We start from the raw sequence: 22,809 nt of genomic DNA, 5'->3' as shown, positions 1-22,809 counted from the left end.
TGTTAATTTTGGACCCTGTTTATAGCACTCAATAAATAAATATAGACTGAATTATAAATATTAACTTAATTTAAGACTATTTCATGCTTTTTAAGGCATTTAATTAGTAAATGCTAATATTCAATAGTAAATAGTAAAACTTTTTAATGACCCGTGGTGATAGAGCAGAAAATGTCTAAGAATGATCTTAATTTGCACGCTGGAAACAATCTTTAGAAAATGCGAGTAGGGTATATCTGCAGAGCCCTGCCCCATGTCTCGGGGTCTGAGCTCGGATGGGAGGGGCTTCGGGGGTCTGAGCTCGGATGGGAGGGGCTCAGGTGCATATGTTGGGCGGGGCTTCATAGTGCGCATGTGTGTGGAGAAAATCTGTTTGTAAGAGTTTCTAGCTCTAGTTTAACCTATATAGCATTCATTCTTCTTCGTTGAAAAATAACCAAATATGTCTTTCAGTGAAAATGTAAGTACTTTAGGCCAGGGCACCTTCGCTATTTTGGACATTAGGGCCAATTTTCCGTCTGTCATTTGCTTTAGTGGTGAGCTAACGTTAGCTAACGCACGGTGCACCCGAAAGGGGCTAGTTCTGCACTAACCTAACATTAGCTAGCTAACGCACATTAGCTAATATTCCCTGTAAACACCCAACTAATGCTATGTGAAGTTGCCATCATTTTGGCCCACGTTTTGACTACTTTATTAATGTTGAACTAATGTTAAAGCTATGTTAAACATGAACCATTTTCACAAGGTGTTCAATTTCAAATCCCGGTTCATAGTGCGCACAACTGTGTTTTATAACCATGAGCAACATTCCTCTATTTTAGTCCAAAATGATAAACATGACTTGATGTTTTTTTCTTACATAGTACTGTATATTTGTATGTCTCTAAATGTCTTGATGAATTTAAAATAAATGTAAGTACCTGTATTATTCAGTACATTCAAATTAAACGTCTTCAACTTGAACCTGTGTGGTATGTGTATCTGGTCATCTGTGTGTGATGGAGGTAGGGCTGGGCGATATGGCCTAAATATGATATCATGATATTTTCTGACCTTTCGGCGATACACATCACAATGTTTTTCTTTTTTCCCCCAAACAATTCATTATGAGGCTTACCAAGACAGTATTTGAGTTTGCAAGCTAACATTAAAGACAAAATAAAATACCCATGCATTTAGCATTTTTATATTATATATTAGATTTAGATGATTGGATTATTAGATTATATATTGCATATATTTAGCAACAAGATATTATATGATTTAGATATGAAATATGATTAATTGAAAATGGGGGACCCTGATGTAAACAAGACGAAAGTCTCTCTGGTCTGCATCCTCTTAACAATTGTATGTATTGAGCTGTACTGTACCCATTCTGCAATAAGTTAATAAAGTTTTAAATCAATCAATCAATCAATAAATAGCATTTTAGCATTTTTATGAAACTACTGTATATTTGTATGTCTCTAAATGTTTTGATGAATTGAAAATGGAGGACCCTTATGTAAAAATGTCTTTTTCTGGTCTTCATCCTCCAGTCCACTGTTGTTGTATTGAGCTGTACTGTATTGTACACATTCTGCAATCTGTTAATAAAGTTTTCATTCATTCAATCATTCAGCCGGCAACAGAATAATTTTGATTGACAGTCGAGTCTGCCAATTACGTCACACCGCTTGCACCCACCCTGCTGTTCGGCAAACGCTATTAGTTTTTTACATTCCAGAATGTCCTCCATTGATTTTGACGAGAGCACAACAACAACAGCTCCCCGTGGCCCACGAGTTAGATTACCAGCGCACCGCAGCATGACTAAACGAGGCATAATGATTTTACTGCAAGGAATGTTATAATAAAAGCCTTTCCATACATCTGTCTGATTGAAAACTTTATTAACAGACCGCAGAATGGGCACAACTCAGCATGGGCTGAGATATGAACGAGTAATGCTTGCCATCTATGTCGTCCTCGGACGTTGCTATGTTCGGGTAAATACGCTGATGTTATTGAACGTGTAACTATATAACGTTAATGCCACAAAACGAATGTTAATCATAAGTAGTAACTTTGATGCAGTAGTGTGTGTGTGGAGGCGGCGTTGTTCAAAAGTTTGAACGTGTGGATCAGATTGACGCGACACAATCCTCTTGGGCAAACATCACGATATCCACGATACGTTAAAAAAGTGTATCGTTAATGAACTGTACCCGATATTTATATAATATAGTCATATCGCCCAGCCCTAGATGGAGGAGATATGGTCAGCTGCCCGACAGAGCCTTTATCCTCTCCTCTGACGGAGGCTGTGTATGTTTGAACTGCAAAACCCCACAGTCAGAGCTACTGTACCAGATCTGTCTGAACTGTAAAACACCACAGTCAGTTGCGGGAGGAAACTGAAGGAAACCCACAAAGACACAGGGAGAACATGCCAACTCCACACAGAAAGTACCTGGATTCGAATTGAATATCTGTGGGGTCCTTATCAAAACAATCGCTTATCAAACCCATTGTGTTTACTGATATATACCATATAAACCATTAAGAGTGGGTGTCAGACAAGAGGGAAGACTGTCAGGTTTTAAACTGTGGATACCAAACAGAAGGTAAAGATGACTTTGAACTGTACAGTAACAGTAATCCAGAACTATTTCATTGCACTGTAAAGAAACTGATTTTATAGTATCACATCATTCATGTCTTTCACATTCTACTAAAACTGAATCAAACCATAAACAAGGTGGCCTGTTGGGATGTTAGATCCTAATGTGAAAAACTGATTTTTAGGGATGTCCCGATCACGTTTTTTGCCACCGATACCGATCATCGTCTATGAGCCATATCGGCCAATACCGATCGTTTTTGGTTTTATATAAATTTAAAAAAATCAATATATAATTATTATTTTTTAAAATAAAATATATATATTATATAATTATACTTGTAGTTGTATTATCTGCGAGACATCGCCACCACGCAACAAGTCAAAATGCTCGCCATCTGCAAACAGCTCCACTGTCTGTGTATACTCTGCTTTGGTCAAATTACATTCAGCATTGCCATCTTCGCAGTGTTGTTATGAAGCATGATAGCTAATTAGCCAATGTTCAGCTGCAAAAACGAATAATGTCAATTATGTTATAAGACATTGATATCAGGAGCTATCTGTAGCTACTGCTAGCCGGCTAGATGACGTTAGACAATGCATCATGTATTAAAATAAAGTGAACTATTTAGTTTACTGGGTCATTTCGTTAAAACAGTGAGCTAACGTTAGCTACCTAGCTAACTGAGGTCTCATGCTGGCCGATCGATCGGCATGGGGCATCCCTATCATTCTTAAACTGAAATGTGCATTTGTTGATATCAGGAGCTATCAGTAGCTAGCCAGTCAGACAATGCATCATGTATTAAACTAAAGTGAATAGTTGACTGTGTAGTTTTGTTTAAACAGTAACGTTAGCTAGGTAGCTAACGTTAGCTCACGTAGGTCTCACGGAGGACTATTGCCGGAGCCTCTGTCGCCATGCTCTAAGACAAACGCTAACCTTAACCAACTTCGAAATTAGTGCCTAAGCTTAACCGGCGAAAGAACTTGCCGTCACGCTCTAAGACAAACTCTAACCTTAACCAACTTCGAAGAGTGCCTAAGCTTAACCAGTGTAGAAACTTGCCGTCCCACGATTGCCGCTCATGTCACATGACCTGGCCAATCAGAGCGCAAAACGGGAACCCGGAAACGGCGATGCGTTGTAAAAAGGCGTCAAGCGTCCAGGCAGGCCTCAGGTACAAGTCATTTTAACTCCAGCAGCCCATTACGAACCAACCCGTTTCCTTTCCCATGAATCCCTGCACAGCTACTAACCGAAAGAAGCTTTAGCTGTCATGAGATAAAGATGCCAGACATCCATACATCTGCTTATAGATCTATTTGATAATGTCTAGCTCAGGAAAGGCTAAAGTAATCTCCATCTACTTGCCTACTGTATTGTTACTTCATTCTAATTAGTGTATATAATAATTGTATAACTGACCACATCTGCCCAGTTGCACAGCCCTGGCCTATTCCTATTGTATTTTTACTTATAATTGTACTATCTATTGTTCTATATTTAATTTTGTTTATATCCCATAATTTTATTCAACCTCTTATACAGTTGAACAGCCCTGGCCTATATTTTATTTTGTAAATATATTATTATATTAAGATAAGATATTCCTTTATTGGTCCCCTTGGGGAAATTCCGGCATCATAGCAGCACAAACAAGCAGTGTAGACCCTCCATTATCTGTCGGCTAATGTTGCGCCAGTAACACGTGTCTGTTAACGTATGTCCGCTATTGTCGCACCAGTAACACGTAGCGAGATGCATGCGCATTAGTGCTTAGCAAGCCTCAAGCCCCTCCCATCAGAGCTCAGTACCCCGAAGCGTAAACACTCTGCGTGTCTCCCTCTCGAGGAAGTCCACCACAGTTATTTTTTTCTCTCTCTCTCTCTCTCTCTCTCTCTCTCTCTCTCTCTCTCTCTCTCGCAGACTGTGTGGACTGACTGTCACTCAAAGTGCTTATGGGCGGAGCCAGGCCATAACAGCCTGAAATCCGGAGGCTGAAAAATGATGGTTTTGAGTACTTGATTAGAAATATAAACCAATGCATTTAATGCCATACCTTGGCTTTTGCTGAAACGCCACACGGTTTGCACGTCAAAATACATTAAATATTAAGGGCAAAGAACTGCAAGGGTTCCTACTGAACCCTTTCCCACAAACTGAACAACTAAATGGTTTCTCTACAGTATGACCTCATGTGGCTCTTCAACCAGTTTCCACAAACTGAACTAAAGGGTTTCTATCCAGTATGAGTTTTCATGTGTGTCTTCAGATTGCCTTGCTCACTGAACCCTTTTCTACAAACTGAACAACTAAATGGTTTCTCTCCAGTATGAGTTTTCATGTGTGTTTGCATATTTTGCTTCCAACTGAACCTTTTCCCACAAACTGAACAACTAAATGGTTTCTCTCCGGTATGAGTTCTCATGTGTTTCTTCAGACTTCCTTTCTCACTCAACCTTTTCCCACAAACTGAACAACTATAGGGGTTTTCTCCAGTATGAGTTCTCATGTGTGAGTTCAGATGTTGCTTCATACTGAACCCTTTTCTACAAACTGAACAACTAAATGGTTTCTCTCCAGTATGAGTTTTCATGTGTGTTTGCATATTTTGCTTCCAACTGAACCTTTTCCCACAAACTGAACAACTAAATGGTTTCTCTCCAGTATGAGTTCTCATGTGTTTCTTCAGATCTCCTTTCTGACCGAACGCTTTTCCACAAACTGAACAACTATAGGGGTTTTCACCAGTATGAGTTCTCATGTGTATCTTCACACATCCCTTTTTACTGAACCATTTTCTACAAACTGAACAACTAAATGGTTTCTCTCCTGTATGAGTTCTCATGTGTGTCTTCAGACTTTCCTTCTTACTGAAGCCTTTTCCACAAACTGAACAAAGATAGGGTTTCTCTCCAGTATGAGTTCTCATGTGTATCTTCAGATTTCCTTGATCACTGAACCCTTTCCCGCAAACTGAACAGCTAAATGGGGTTTCTCCAGTATGAGTTCTCATGTGTATCTTTAGATTTCCTTGATCACTGAACCCTTTACTGCAAACTGAACAACTAAATGGTTTCTCTCCAGTATGAATTCTCATGTGTTTCTTCAGATTTTGTTTCCAACTGAACCCTTTCGCACAAACTGAACAACTAAATGGTTTCTCTCCAGTATGAGTTCTCATGTGCATCTTCAGACTTCGTTTCTCACTGAACCCTTTCCCGCAAACTGAACAGCTAAATGGGTTTTCTCCAGTATGAGTTATCATGTGTGAGTTCAGATGTCCCTTTGTACTGAACCCTTTCCCACAAACTGAACAACTAAATGGTTTCTCTCCAGTATGAGTTCTCATGTGTATCTGCAGACCTCCTAGATGACTGAGCCCTTTCCCACAAACTGAACAACTATAGCGGTTTGGTTTCTCTCCTGTATGAGTTCTCATGTGTGTCTTCAGACTGTCCTTCCTACTGAAGCCTTTTCCACAAACTGAACAAAGATAGGGTTTCACTCCAGTATGAGTTCTCATGTGTGTTTTCAGACTTTGCTTCCAAATGAACCCTTTCCCACAAACTGAACAACTAAATGGTTTCTCTCCAGTATGAGTTCTCATGTGCATCTTCAGACTACCTTTCTCACTGAACCCTTTCCCACAAACTGAACAACTAAATGGTTTCTCTCCAGTATGAGTTATCATGTGTCTGTTCAGACCTCGTTTCTCACTGAACCTTTTCCCACAAACTGAACAACTAAATGGTTTCTCTCCGGTATGAGTTCTAATGCGTCTCTTCAGATGTCCCTCCTTGCTGAAGCCAGGACTACTTCGTATTTTCTGTGTCTTCTTTGGTTTCAGAGTCATCAAACCTGGTCCTCCACTCTCCTTCCATTCATCACCAGTGTCATCAGTCTCAGTTCTATAACTCTCATCATCACTGTCATCAGTCTCATTTTCAGAACTTTTATCATCACTGTCATCAGTCTCAGTTAGAGAACAGTCTGAAGAGTCACCAGCTGGATCGAAGTTACTGGCTGGTTCTGATACTCCACAGTCCTCTCCATCAGGTTCTGTTTCCATCTGTTCAGTTGAGGTGCTGGGTAAAGAGTAAGCTTCTCTGTTTCTTTCCCTACGGGTTTGAAGAGGCTGGAAGGGCTGAGCGTTCTCTTGACCATCTTCACATTTCACTGGGTGTCCAGTGATCTCGGATCCACCATCATCTTCCAGCCCTTGATGTAGTTCATATTTAATCTGTAGGAGCTCTGGGTCCTGGGTTTGGTTGAACCATGAGGACTGAGGTTTATCATCATCATGCTCACTCTTCACAGAGACAGGATGTAATGTGGAGTTTATGATATCAGCCTCCTCCAGACCTTGAAGCTGCTCTCCCTCCTGACTGGTCCAGAGTTCCTCCTGTTCCTCTTTAATCTGTAGGGGCTCTGACTCCTCTTGGTCCAGACTGGGGCTCCTCTCCTGCTGCTCAGGGGGAACCTCCTCTTCACAGATAAACACCTGTAAGGCAAGGGAGTCTAGAAAGAAGGGCATAAAATAATTTAAATTAAATTTGTTGTAACCATTGCTTTTGAAAGTAACAAAGGGACAGGTCACCGTTTCACACTATACTCCCAGTGAAGCCAAATAAAAAAGACATTAGCAACTTCAGAGGCCAGAGGGTGGGACCTATAAAAGTGTTTTCTGCACCTCGCTCCCTCATTCTGGGCAAGATACACTCATGTCATATGATGCGTAGCAGAGCCTCAGGCAGTGTTCATAAGATATACCGTACCAGACACTAACTAGCAAGCAAGTCTTGGTGATCAACACATGCTTTTGAGAACATTTGGGCATCTACAGTCAGAACCACTACTGCGATTGTAAAATATGATACAATACATATGATCTGAACTGTGACAGGTACAACTCTGGCTTGGATTGGTTTTTACTGGCTTTTGGAGTTGAATGGGATGAATTGCTGTCTGGATTTGTGCCTTGTATTAATGATATAACATTACACTTAACATGATCAAGTTTTGATATCACTATCGGAGTTGGACTTTCAGCATTACAGATTAGTTATTTATTTAGGTGACATGACTGCATGAACGTTACTCATGCTTAAAGTGCCAATCTTGACAATCTCCATTTAAATAAATGTCTGTTAAAGGGGAACTCCAACATTTTGGGAAATTAGCTTATTTAACATCTTCCCTGGAGTTAGACAAGAAGATACATACCTTTTTTGTCTCTGTGCGTGCATTTTAGCTTTGGGAATAGACGCTCCGTTAGCATAGCTTAGCTTCATCACTGGAAGTGAGGCAGGACAACAGCCTTACAGTGCCTTACAGTGTATTGCAAGGTCTGACATTGACCAAATTTGATATGCATGACCTTGGTGGGCTCTAGGTCAACTCCTGAAAAGGGGGTCAATGTCAGACCTTGCAATCAAAAGTTAGGGGGTGCACTGAAATTATGGCAAGGGTTATTAGCCCCCTAACTTTTGATTGCAAAGTCTGACATTGACCCCCTTTTCAGGAGTTGACCTAGAGCCCACCAAGGTCATGCATATCAAGTTTGGTCAATGTCAGACCTTGCAATACACTGTAAGGCACTGTAAGGCTACTGTCCTGCCTCACTTCCAGTGATGAAGCTAAGCTATGCTAACGGAGCGTCTATTCCCAAAGCTAAAATGCACGCACAGAGACAAAAAAGGTATGTATCTTCTTGTCTAACTCCAGGGAAGATGTTAAATAAGCTAATTTCCCAAAATGTTGGAGTTCCCCTTTAAGTCACTATCTATCGCTGAATGAGGTAATACAATGGTGAATGAGCCTATGGCCCACTGAGGAAAGCCTTTGCCTATGCAGCATTACCAAGTATTATGAACTGGGTGTCTCTGGCAACATTCCTGGGAAAGATCTTGCTTAAAATATGTAAATAAAGTAATAATTGACCACAGGGAAAAAGGTACATAATGTATGTTCTGTTATATAACGTGTTATATAAGTTACATATAACGTAATAATGACCTATTCGATTGAAAATGTACAATGTGTACGTATTACAAATAAGTACATATTACATAATCATAGTATTGCTGTGTGTGTATCAGGGTGGCTGGGGGGGGGGGGGGGGGTTAGTGTAGTAGTGGGAGCACTCATCCGTGACCGCAGCAGTGTTTCCCCTAGGATCTTTTTCAGGGGTGGGGGGGGGGGTGGTAGGCCCCCCGAAACTACTAGTGTTGTCACGGATACGTGGTGTCAACTGTGTCGTCATAGATGCTTGCAGTAAGGCGGCTGTTAGTATCGGTGCATTTCTCTACACTGAGCTGAAATTAAACGATTGCACATAAATTAGGTAAATAAATATTAACAATATTTACAACACATAAATTAACGTATTTTTTCAATTCAGTTCAGTTCAATGCATTTCAACTGCCAGTGCAGTGCAATAACCAAATAATAATTAAATAGTTAAATAATACAAAATAATAATTTGTTTAAAGGGGACATGCATTGCTATTCCTTTCACTATTTGGGCAACTTTACACAATTCCTGTGAGTCTATGGAACACATCTGTAAGTTTTTTTTTTTTTTTTTAATCATTGTTTTATATTTCTAATCAAGTACTCAAAAACAGCATTTTCTAGTTCAAGATTTCAAGCTGATTTGGCTGGGCTCCGCCCATAAGCGCTTTGAGTGACAGTCACCCACACAGCGTGATACATACGAGAGAGAGAACAAGCAAGCGAGAGAGAGAGAGAGAGAGAGAGATAGAGAGAGAGAACGAGCAAACGAGAGAGACTGAGACAGACAGAGATAGGGAGAGAGAGAGAGGAGAGATGCGTCCCCGACACACACGCAGTCAAGTTTGTGTGTAAATTTATGCTCCGACGAGGGAGAGACGGCGCACACACATTTTTACACACACTCCTGCGCACGGTCCCGCCGGTCCCTCTCTCTCTCTCTCTCTCTCTCGCTCGTTCTCTGCCGTCTGTCGGACTTGGCACCCTGTTTGAGGAAGTAATCCACTCGCTCTGTTGAACGAATTGTGGGCGGTGACTACAACCACAGAGCCAATCAGATCACAATCAGCTCAACCAGTGCCTTATTCACGTCAGCAAAACAGTCAAATCAGAACGGCTTAGTTGAGTGAGGGAAGATCTTGTGAACTCGAGACTAGACTGATGAGTCAATATGATAATTAGAGACACAGACCACATTGATATAATCCCCCATCGCTAGGAAACAATGCTAAACACTGGAAAAGGCCATTTATAATGCATGGGACCTTTAAATTCAGACATTTAAAAACAAAATTAATTTCTTTCAAAGAGTTGTCCTTTAAATGTTCATGCTTCTCCCCATCTCTGGCTGACATCACCATTGTGATACATAATGGTTAGGCCTTTGTGTTTTCCTCAGTGAGGGATTCTCTTTTGTCGGTCAGCAGCGTTTTGTACTTATAGAGCTTCTCTCTGTATAATTATTATAAATATCAACATTATCTGGCCATCCTCAGTAAATACTATCAAACTCCTCTGACCTCATCTGGTCTCTCACTCTCACTCACTCACTCACACACTCACACACACACACACACACACACACACACACACACACACACACACACACACACACACACACACACACACACACACACACACACACACACACACACACACACACACACACACACACACACACACACACACACACACACACACACACACACACACACACACACACACACACACACACACACACACACACACACACACACACACACACACACACACACACACACACACACACACACACACACACACACACACACACAGAGAGAGGGAGGGAGAGAGAGAGAGAGAGAGAGAGAGAGAGAGAGAGAGAGAGAGAGAGAGAGAGAGAGAGAGAGAGAGAGAGAGAGAGAGAGAGAGAGAGAAGGGAGAATGAGAATGGCTTCTATGTTGTGGCAGACGGCTGGCGTGGTAATGGATGGCCGCTATGTGTCGGCCAAGGTACTGGGGCATATGCCAGGGCTGTACAGTGCGACATATATCGTAGCACGTGCTATGAAAAAATCGGTCTGTGCGATGAATGAATTTACTGCAGTAGCACCCGTGCTATAGCCTGTGTGTGAGAAAAGAAAATTGCGTGTGAAGTGAATCATTGGGCCACGCTATTCTACTTGGTAGTTGTAGTCTATCGTGCAATTAAAAACCATGTCCCCGTCTGCGTAGAGTCCATACATCCAACACCAAATCCCATAATTCCTAGCGAACAATCCCATTTTCCTCAGCGAGTCAAGAGCTAATTAGCCTACGACAAATTGAAGCTGTATTTTCAATTGCATCTCCGTGAAGTGAAGATGAAAATTAATGTGGCCTATTGCATCACCAAAGAAGAACTTCCTTTCAATACGTTTAAGCCGCTAATTTTGCTCTGCAATAAGAACGGAGCGGATATCAGTCCATCTTATGACAACCCTGTCTGATGTAGAGAGATGATAGAGACCATAGCCGATGAAATTAAGTCGGACCTGGTGGAGGAAATTGGAGGAAGCCGCTACCTTTCAATGATGATTGACGGGGACACGGACGCTTCCAACAAAGAATGCGAGACGGTCTACGTTCTAATCATTATAAATGGAAAGCCAACGAACAAGCTGATCGGACAACAGGAACTAGAGCACAGCCATGATGAGGTGAGTTGCCCACTATTTTTTCAATAGTTTTTCAATACTTAAATACTGGCTACTTAAATTTCCATCCGGGGATCAACAAAGTATCAATCTAATAATGAGACAATATGCAAATAAGGTAATAATAATAATTGCCACGGATCCCCATATATGAAAGTGGCTGGCAACTTACTGCTGGTAAAATCACAGTTTATTTCTCGTTTTGCATAGTATTACATTCCTCTTCTATAGGGTTGGGCACCGAGAACTGGTTCTAATAGGAACCGGTTCCTAACTTCCGGTTCTGGATATATTTGCATTTCGATTCTTAATTTCGACTCTTGTAAAAAAAAAATTTTTTTTAATAAAATATATATTTTTTAACGTTGTTAATTAATACCCTAGTTACAGTACAGCAACCAAATTAAACTGTATCAAGTCAACTGACAATGTGAATAGTATGAAAAAATTAAAGATTAAAAAAAAATTATAATAATCTCCTGCTAAATAAGCTGTGACCTGTTTTGACCTGCACCTCAAAGAATCGGAATCGAGAATAGTTTAGAACAGGAATCGAAATGGAGAATCGGAACCGGAATCGTTCAAATCGTCGATGCCCAACCCTACTCTTCTATAAACAATTAAAGTCCCACCGTAAGAGCTATGGCCTCATAGGGGTCGATTAAACCTTTTTGATTAGCGTCTTTCCTTCAAGCTAAGCTGAACAGAACATTTCACTGTCAAAAGCACAAACGTAAACACTAGGCTTGGGCGGTATAATTTTTTTCATCCCTTCATCCCTTTCTGACATCACACCCCGGTATACGTATGACGGTATGACTTTCATCAGCGGGGGGGGGGGGGGGGGGGGTAGCTAAGTTAACAATATATGCACACACAATCAGTCGAACTGGAACGGGTTACCAACCATACACTCCCGGCATTCATAACTCGGACAATTATCCATACGAACGTCCCTCGTTCTAAGAAAAGATATCCGGACCCTCATACGTTCATCTTCCATACGCTTAACCATAACATAACTTACTTACCCAAACAACGTGTTCCTGGGTCCACATTCACGCACGAATCCATACTCTCAAAACTTTAGAAAAACGCTCCGATACCCGAATCCAGAATCATCCGATGTCTGGAAGTGGACCCATGGTCCATTCGACCTTAATAAAGGGACGGCCACCGGTCCATAACCGCATTCTATAGAAGAATAAGTCATTATTTGTCATGCAGATTAACACACATGCGAGATGGGCGACCGACAGGAACAAAGGTTATCCTATAACCCTAGTTATATGAATACTGGCTGAGCATTCCACTCGCTGCGAGGATCCCATCTAGAAAGAAACGTATCTGTATTTTTGACAGTATTGAAAATCAGACGGACGGGATTTCTAAATACCCTGGTATACCGTAATACCGTCATACCGCTCAAGCCTAGTAAACACGGTTGCCTCGCAAGACAGTGACAGTTTTCAAAATAAAGGTCACATATACACATACCGTACTAGGCCTCTATCAATTCTTCTAATAAAAGCCCCGGATATACATAAACATTAATTGGCATAGATCTGTATAAACTGCCCAACACATTTATAACTTTAGGCACACACTGAAACCAGTAACATCACAAATATGAAGCAGGTAATAATAACCCATAATAAACCATTGATGGGGTTATTTACAATAATAATAATAATTCATTTTATTTATAAAGCACTTTTCATTGTGAAACAAAGGTATGCAGAGTTCCTTGTACTTCTGATTAATGCAATAGTGTGTGTGTGTGTGTGAGATTATCTCATTCAAGGAATACTACAAGCGCACACGCAGTTTGTTGTTTTTGTTCCATTAGTGATTTACACTCAATAAAAATTTAAACAGATTTGCACTGCTAATTTGAAGCGTAACATAAATATGTCTTGTATACAGTTATGTCCCTGCAATTTACCAGTATGGGCAAATACAGAATCTTTTTTCGATCGTTTTTCCTTTTTTTCGATTTTAATATTCTATTCCAGTGGTTCTCAAACTGTGGTACGCGTACCACTAGTGGTACTTGGTGGTACTGCTGGTGGTACTTGAAAACATTTCCAAAAAAGCTAAAAAAAATAATTCGGACGAGTGGGGCGGTTCTCTTGGTTGCATTGAAGCGCATCAAATATCCCCGATCAAATGTTGTGGTGGGTTATGTCGTGGACATAATGGACATTGGACATTGGATGTACCAGATGGCGATCAAACAATTGGAATATTCCCGATATCTGACGTCAATTCTGGCTTGATCGTGCAATGTTTTTATTAGGGATGCACCGAATATTCGACCACCGAAAATTATCGTCCGAAAATGGTTAAAAAGACATTTTCGACCGAAAGGGTTTTAGCACCAAAAATATATCACAGAATGTCAAAGAACAGGGTTACGTAACGTTCGTAACCTAGTGTTGTTGTGATGACGTAATCAAAACGCGGCTACAGACTTTGCGCAACGTATAACGTGAGCAGCTTGGCAGCTCTTCCTGCATTCTGCAGCCTGTGATAACTAACTCCTCTTGGGAGTCGCACTTTCTATGTAAACTCTGCGAGCAACGCATCCAATAAATGAGTCTTTAACATGCTTTATATCCTCGCCATTACTATATGCCTGTCGCGGTTAAAACCTTTTAAACTAACATTAGCGTTAAGATAGTTAACAACTAGGGGTGTAACGGTACACAGAAGCCACGGTGCAGTACGTACCTCTGTATTGGGGTGACGGTTCGGTACGAGTTCGGTACAACAGAAAAAAATATATTTATAATAATTATTATTAATGTAATTTTTTATTTTTTTTTATGATAATTATTATAATTATTAAATATAATACTTTTCTATAGGCTTGCCGTGGTAATTAGTGATACTGGTGTCATTCTGTGTTCAGGCATCCACTTGCTTAAATCAAATCAAATTTATTTATAAGGCCCGACAACACACGTTAATGTCCCCATGGGCTTACTGCCCCTTTAAACTTATCCTTGCTAAGTTTCAGTTTCACTTCCAGAGAGAATTTTACTTCACGACCAGACTGAACTAGAGAACAGATGACATATTACAACAATGGCAGAGGATTATTTGGATTTAAAGACAGTGGAGCTCAGATGATCTGTCCGGAAAAGTAGGTTTCTTCTTTTTATTTGATTGTGCGCCTGTGAGTCCGGCGGGCCGCAGGGGAGAATGTTGATGTGTTTGTTGGCGCGTGTGTGTGTGTGTCGGCGACGCGTGTGTGTTTAACTTTCTTTCCATTGGTTTCATTTGGTTAACGTTATTGGGCGCACAAGAAAACGAAAGAAAACTGTAATAACCCTGCAGCTGTTCCAATTGTAAATGTGCCTTTCTCCTCTGTGCACTTTCACCGCTCTGAAGTCTGACTGTGTGCCTGGCCGCGCGCTGTTCTCGCACAGACCTCGCGAGTGCCTGGATGTGGGTGTGTTTGCGCTGTGGGGCGTATTCGTCGCATGGGTGCGCATACCGCACCGTGACGGCCGTACCGTAAATTCGCGGGACGAATACACGTACCGTTACACCCCTACTAACAACGCTTCCGGTCCTCTTTCACTTGTAAGCTACGTCATCCCCCGCTAAGAGTCATGGGAGATGTAGTAAATACAACAGTCCTTTCATAATTCCATGAATTATGACAGTAGGCACTAGGGCTGTCTTAAATACTTCGAAGCTTCGTTCGATGGCACAAGCTTCGAACATTAAAAAAAAAATCGAAGTTATTATTAAAGGGGAACTATTTTACTATTTCTTTCACTATTTGGGCACTTTTACACAATTCCTGTGAGTTTATGGAACACCTCTGTAATATATATTTTTTTTTATTCATTGTTTTGTATTTCTAATCAAGTCCTCAAAAACAGCATTTTTCTACCTCAAGATCTTAAGCCGTTTTGAGCCTGGGCAGCAGAACTGTGTGCAGCTCATCTTGTATCTCAACATTAACATGCAGCGGTGTCTCTCTGACATCACAAATCATCACATTTTCAAATGACTCAGTTCAGTGAGGGTGAATATTGTGAGAGGAGAATTGGAAGAATGCGCCAATGAGAATTTTGAGACATAGATCATATTAATATAAGTTCACATAGCTAGGAAACAATGCTAAACACTCAAAAAGGCCATTTATAAGATAGTTCCCCTTTAATATAATTTTTTTTTTCAAAAGAAAATTCTCCAAAAACTTTATTTTTATTTTTACTTCGGTGTGTGTGTGTGTGTGTGTGTGTGTGTCAGGGTTTCCGTTAGATTTTTTTTTTGCAGGTCTGAGTGTCCGGTAGATTTCAATCTACCGGACAAATGGGATAAATTCCGGTCAGAGTTTATTGAGCTTAAAAACAATTGATAGGCCTATATAAAGAATGACATCATCAAGGAATTTATAATATTTTAACTTAAAACTAGGCTACTTTTGCGTATACAGTCATTAATATATTCCAAATAAAATAAGTCCCTCGAGACTTCGTGCTGCTGCCGACTTGAGGTGTCGGTGGGCAGTCTGCCCGACATTAAACAGCAGTCTGTTATAATCACATTTTTATGAGCTAACGAATTCCGTTATATTGGACATTTGTATTAATTATATCAAGCGAAGAACTGAGAAATTTGGCAGAGAGAGACGGCAACATTATCGTGGGTTTGCGTTATGACTCCACCTCCGAACGACTTGGTGCTGGTCATAATATCCAGTGAAAATAATTCCCTCTAAGCACAATTTGATTATTTGAATTGTATTAAAATAGACTAAAATTAAATAGCCTATGCGATGAACGAAACAATCATTACATTTGTTTCATCGTTGCTTCACCAAGCAGCCGGTCTAATAATGACACCGCTGTGTCAGCGCGAGCTGGCTGTTGTTAGATTTATGTGAAGCATGGAGCTGCAGACCGACAGAGCAGCGGTGTTTTTAGGTCCGGTCCGGTCTGGGCTCAGCAGCGCCCCCCACCCAACAGCTGAATTCAAAATGGCTGGATTGGAGTACTGCATTCTGACGGCCTGCAGATGGATGCTTCTCACAAATCTAGGAGCAGCAAGCTCGCGCTGACACAGCGGTGTCATTATTAGACCGGCTGCTTGGTGAAGCAACGATGAAACAAATGTAATGATTGTTTCGTTCATCGCATAGGCTATTTAATTTTAGTCTATTTTAATACAATTCAAATCATCTAATTGTGCTTAGAGGGAATTATTTTCACCGGACATTATGACCGGAGAGATTAAATATGTCGGACTTCAACAGATTTTGCCGGTCAAATACCGGTAATTACCGGCTAACGGAAACGCTGGTGTGTGTGTGTGTGTGTGTGTGCATGGGGCCATTGGGTGGGGCCGGGGGACAAATACACTGGAGGAAAGGAACCCAGCTCAGCACTGCCCAAATTATATCATCACTATTGCCTGTTTGAAGGATATCATCCTCAAACACATATACACCACCTACACGCCTATTCTCAGTCCTTGCCCCACAATGGTGGAATGAAACCACCCCAGTTAGGACAGCCGAATCCCGTCCAATCTGTCGCCGTCGACTAAAGACGCACTTCTTCAACCATTATCTGAAATAAAATTAAAAAAAATAAAATAAAATAAATCTAACCCTAACTAACCTTACTGTCATGCACTTGTCCTAATAAACTAACCTACACTGTAACACGCAACACTTTGATGAATATTGTTACTCAGCTGATTGGTAGTTCCCATGAAATCTGAAGTTGTTCAAACGACAACAGCGATCCACCTTGAATTAAATCACACAGCTGTGTTGGCTGCGTCACAGTCACGAAAGGGGCTACTTAATTCATTAATCCAATCCACTTTATTTATAGCGCACATTTAAAAACAACAACGTTTACCAAAGTGCTGTACAAGTCCCACAACATAAGATTAAAAAAAAATTATAATAATTATATAAAAAAATATATATATATTTTTTTTTTAATTCGAAGCTTCGAATTAAAATCGAAGCTCGGCCCCGAAGCTTCGATTGCCAAAATTGTCTTTATGCAGATCTTTATGCAGTTTTAAAGCACCTTGGCTTTGTTCTGAATGCACTTTGTTGTAGTTATCCTACAGAGAAAAGAAAATGCACTTGACTTTAATGCACATTTTGTTGTATGCAAAGAGAAAATGTTTAAATTGTACAATCTTTCAGCAGTCAGTCTGGAATTAATGTATGCATGCAAAGGTGCTGAATAAATGTTTTATGGGCCCATAATAGTGATTATTAAACCCACCTTTTTAGGCAGGCGTATGTCTGATTTTATTTTTTGTCTGATTTTATATATTTTTATTTTTTATTTTAATGTACTGTGATTATGAATTTAACTGTTTTTAAATTGTTGTACGGCGACCTTGTGTGCCTTGAAAGGTGCCTTATAAATAGAATGCATTATTATTATTATTATTATTATTATTATTATTATTATTATTATTATTATTATTATTATTATTTAAGTAAAGTTTTGCCATAATCAGGTAGCAAAACAAAAAAAAACATTATATATATATTTATATTAAGGCTGTCAAAGTTAACGCGGTATTAACGCGTTATCGCCCGATTCTATTAACGCCACTATTTTTTTTACTTACGATTAACTTTTAAGATTTATATATTTTTTTTTACTAGACTTCACTCAGGTGTATTATTGATGCTCTCATTGATACTATGTTTGTTTCTGAAGTGTGTGTGTGTGTGTGTGTGTGTGTGTGTGTGTGTGTGTGTGTGTGTGTGTGTGTGTGTGTGTGTGTGTGTGTGTGAGATATAGAGAGGGGGGTGAGAGAGATGAGGAAGGGGCAAGAGAGAAAGAGAGCTGGGAGAGTGTGTGTGTGAGAGAGAGAGAGGGGGGGGGGTGATTAATTAGCCCTTGTGTGTGTGAATGTAACAAGTTCCTAACGTTTTCTTTCCCCTATTATTTCATGCACACTTTATTCATTGTTTTAAATTATAATTTTCTTTTAAGTTATTTTGTGCATCACTCTGTTTTGAATTTGATGCAAATTTGCAATGCAATGCTTTTGTGTTAAATGGCTGCATAAAGCAAGCATTTGTTGACTGGCATGTTGATAAGAGTATTAAAACTTGGAACTTGAAAAATATCTGTTTAAATATCCGTTTTTGGAATTCGAAGCTTCGGGGCCGAGATTCAATTTTAATTCGAAACTTCGAAATAATTTATTTTTTTTTATTTAAAAAAAATTAATTTTATAATTTGTTTTATGTTGTGGGACTTGTACAGCACTTTGTTCAACTTCGTCAGTGCTGTAAAGTTTAAACCTTTTTAAATCTTAAACAAACAAAACACTTTGCTTTCATGAAATATTGTAGGCTTTATAAAAGCAGCACAATGAACACAAATCTGTCAGTGCGACCTCATCTTAAATAACAAACAGCATTGCTTGTTGTAATTAACAAAAAGAGGCAGAGTTGATTTTGCAAAAAAATTTAAAATAATAATTCATATCTTTTTTTCTTATTTTTTTACAATAGAATTTTATTTTCATATTCTAATCCCATGCCCATCGAACGAAGCTTCGAAGTATTTAAGACAGCCCTAAGCTACTGTCCATCAATATCTTCCTTTTGAATGAAATAGGTTCAGGAGAGAGATGGAGAGAGGGAGAGGGAGCGAGAGAGCCACACACACACACACAGATTAGAGCCATATGAAATCAGTTTTATTATTTTCCAAATTCCATGTTATTTTTTCCCAAATTCCGTTTTTTCCGTTTTAATATTTCAGAATTCTGTATTTTGCTTTTTATGCTCATTTTACCATCAGAAATAGTGTCTAATAAGTGGGAATGAATAAATGTCCACAATTGAATAATATATAACAGTCCATTTAATGTTTTTAAGTGCTGCAACTCAGAAATACAGTTCAATTTTACACAATATTTTTCAAATATTGTGACAAAATAAAAATACACATTTCAAGTGTAAACAATAGATACAGCTAGCTACTACTGACATTATCACAATGACAATGTCAGTAGCCTAGCTATATCTATTATATTGTGATGAAATATAGTAATGCATAATTTAGGTACCTTTAGTTTAGTTTATTTCGTTTATAAAGGACAGTGTATAATGACAATGGTTTGCATTAAACAAATGGATGGGTGCACTAGATTTAGCTAGAAGCTATCATTTCCATCTATAGTCCTATGTACTGTAACGTTACATAGCTATTTAATCACAATAGTGTTGCACGTGTTTTTGCGGGTCCAGTCCACGGAACGTTGACAGAACTTGCAAAACACCTTATCGCCGGAGGCATAAAAGTCATTAGGATACTGCTCTGCTCTGAATTGAGGGCTTATTGCGGAATTTCTTAGCTTCTTGACGATGTTATCAAAGCAGCCAGACGCTTGAGCACTGCTGCATGTTGTGTGTAACCCGCTCTAGCGTAGGGCTGGGCGATATAACGATAACGATAAATATCGCGATATATTTTAATAATCGATATCGAATATCGAAATTTTTTTTCTTTCGAAAAATCGTTCTTTTTTTTTTGAATATTTTTTTTATTGCATTTTTTTTGTGACCTGCAACAGGGCAGTTTTAAAACCAGAGACAGTGGACAGACTTGTCTTTCTTGCCTGCAACTTAAAGTAATGGCTTTGCTTGTCCAAATGACAATACTGACCAAATTGAGATTTATTTTTCTCTTGTCCATTTATTTTGTTTGCTTTCTAATTTAAAATACAGTTTGAAACCGTCTGTACACAGTAGGCTATGTGTGCTAGCAGAACTAGACTCCAGTCACGAGTCACGGTGAACATGTGCAGTGGTTTGTCCACCAAAAAAGCGCCAAAAGATCGAAAATAAACTAGCAGAGCCAGAACTGTTCAACTCCCCTGGAGCCACAGCCAGCAGAGAAGCCGGTTTACTTTCGCTTTTAAACCAGTTGCAGCCTGAGAACTGGTGTGAGGGGATGTAACACTGAAGATGGCGGCAATGACAAAAGAATTGCTGCAAAATAAACATACATCTGTAGTTAAAAAAAAAATATTATACTTATAACAATTCGATAATTATCGATATCGAGAAATATGATAACATTATCATATCGTTATCGCGATATGATTTTTTTCCATATCGCCCAGCCCTACTCTAGCGTCCCCGGCTCCCCGGTTATGTTTGCTTTGCACCAAACATTCCACCCAAAAACTGAATTTCAGTCCAGATTAGGCCAAATTCTGCAATATTCCACGTTTGATTCCATTTTTATTGGTAAATTCCGCGATTCCGTGAACGCGGATTTCATATGGCTCTAAGAGAGATAGACGGAGAGAGAAAGAAAAACGAAAGAAAACTGTAATAACCCTGCAGCTGTTCCAATTGTAAATGTGCCTTTCTCCTCTGTGCACTTTCACCGCTCTGAAGTCTGACTGTGTGCCTGGCCGCGCGCTGTTCTCGCACAGACCTCGCGAGTGCCTGGATGTGGGTGTGTTTGCGCTGTGGGGCGTATTCGTCGCATGGGTGCGCATACCGCACCGTGACGGCCGTACCGTAAATTCGCGGGACGAATACACGTACCGTTACACCCCTACTAACAACGCTTCCGGTCCTCTTTCACTTGTAAGCTACGTCATCCCCCGCTAAGAGTCATGGGAGATGTAGTAAATACAACAGTCCTTTCATAATTCCATGAATTATGACAGTAGCCACTAGGGCTGTCTTAAATACTTCGAAGCTTCGTTCGATGGCACAAGCTTCGAACATTAAAAAAAAAATCGAAGTTATTATTAAAGGGGAACTATTTTACTATTTCTTTCACTATTTGGGCACTTTTACACAATTCCTGTGAGTTTATGGAACACCTCTGTAATATATATTTTTTTTTATTCATTGTTTTGTATTTCTAATCAAGTCCTCAAAAACAGCATTTTTCTACCTCAAGATCTTAAGCCGTTTTGAGCCTGGGCAGCAGAACTGTGTGCAGCTCATCTTGTATCTCAACATTAACATGCAGCGGTGTCTCTCTGACATCACAAATCATCACATTTTCAAATGACTCAGTTCAGTGAGGGTGAATATTGTGAGAGGAGAATTGGAAGAATGCGCCAATGAGAATTTTGAGACATAGATCATATTAATATAAGTTCACATAGCTAGGAAACAATGCTAAACACTCAAAAAGGCCATTTATAAGATAGTTCCCCTTTAATATAATTTTTTTTTTCAAAAGAAAATTCTCCAAAAACTTTATTTTTATTTTTACTTCGGTGTGTGTGTGTGTGTGTGTGTGTGTGTCAGGGTTTCCGTTAGATTTTTTTTTTGCAGGTCTGAGTGTCCGGTAGATTTCAATCTACCGGACAAATGGGATAAATTCCGGTCAGAGTTTATTGAGCTTAAAAACAATTGATAGGCCTATATAAAGAATGACATCATCAAGGAATTTATAATATTTTAACTTAAAACTAGGCTACTTTTGCGTATACAGTCATTAATATATTCCAAATAAAATAAGTCCCTCGAGACTTCGTGCTGCTGCCGACTTGAGGTGTCGGTGGGCAGTCTGCCCGACATTAAACAGCAGTCTGTTATAATCACATTTTTATGAGCTAACGAATTCCGTTATATTGGACATTTGTATTAATTATATCAAGCGAAGAACTGAGAAATTTGGCAGAGAGAGACGGCAACATTATCGTGGGTTTGCGTTATGACTCCACCTCCGAACGACTTGGTGCTGGTCATAATATCCAGTGAAAATAATTCCCTCTAAGCACAATTTGATTATTTGAATTGTATTAAAATAGACTAAAATTAAATAGCCTATGCGATGAACGAAACAATCATTACATTTGTTTCATCGTTGCTTCACCAAGCAGCCGGTCTAATAATGACACCGCTGTGTCAGCGCGAGCTGGCTGTTGTTAGATTTATGTGAAGCATGGAGCTGCAGACCGACAGAGCAGCGGTGTTTTTAGGTCCGGTCCGGTCTGGGCTCAGCAGCGCCCCCCACCCAACAGCTGAATTCAAAATGGCTGGATTGGAGTACTGCATTCTGACGGCCTGCAGATGGATGCTTCTCACAAATCTAGGAGCAGCAAGCTCGCGCTGACACAGCGGTGTCATTATTAGACCGGCTGCTTGGTGAAGCAACGATGAAACAAATGTAATGATTGTTTCGTTCATCGCATAGGCTATTTAATTTTAGTCTATTTTAATACAATTCAAATCATCTAATTGTGCTTAGAGGGAATTATTTTCACCGGACATTATGACCGGAGAGATTAAATATGTCGGACTTCAACAGATTTTGCCGGTCAAATACCGGTAATTACCGGCTAACGGAAACGCTGGTGTGTGTGTGTGTGTGTGTGTGCATGGGGCCATTGGGTGGGGCCGGGGGACAAATACACTGGAGGAAAGGAACCCAGCTCAGCACTGCCCAAATTATATCATCACTATTGCCTGTTTGAAGGATATCATCCTCAAACACATATACACCACCTACACG

This window comes from Notolepis coatsorum (assembly GCF_963971535.1).
Source record: "Notolepis coatsorum genome assembly, chromosome: 9".
NCBI classification, from domain to species: Eukaryota; Metazoa; Chordata; class Actinopteri; order Aulopiformes; family Paralepididae; genus Notolepis; species Notolepis coatsorum.
This window is presented reverse-complemented; position numbering follows the sequence as displayed.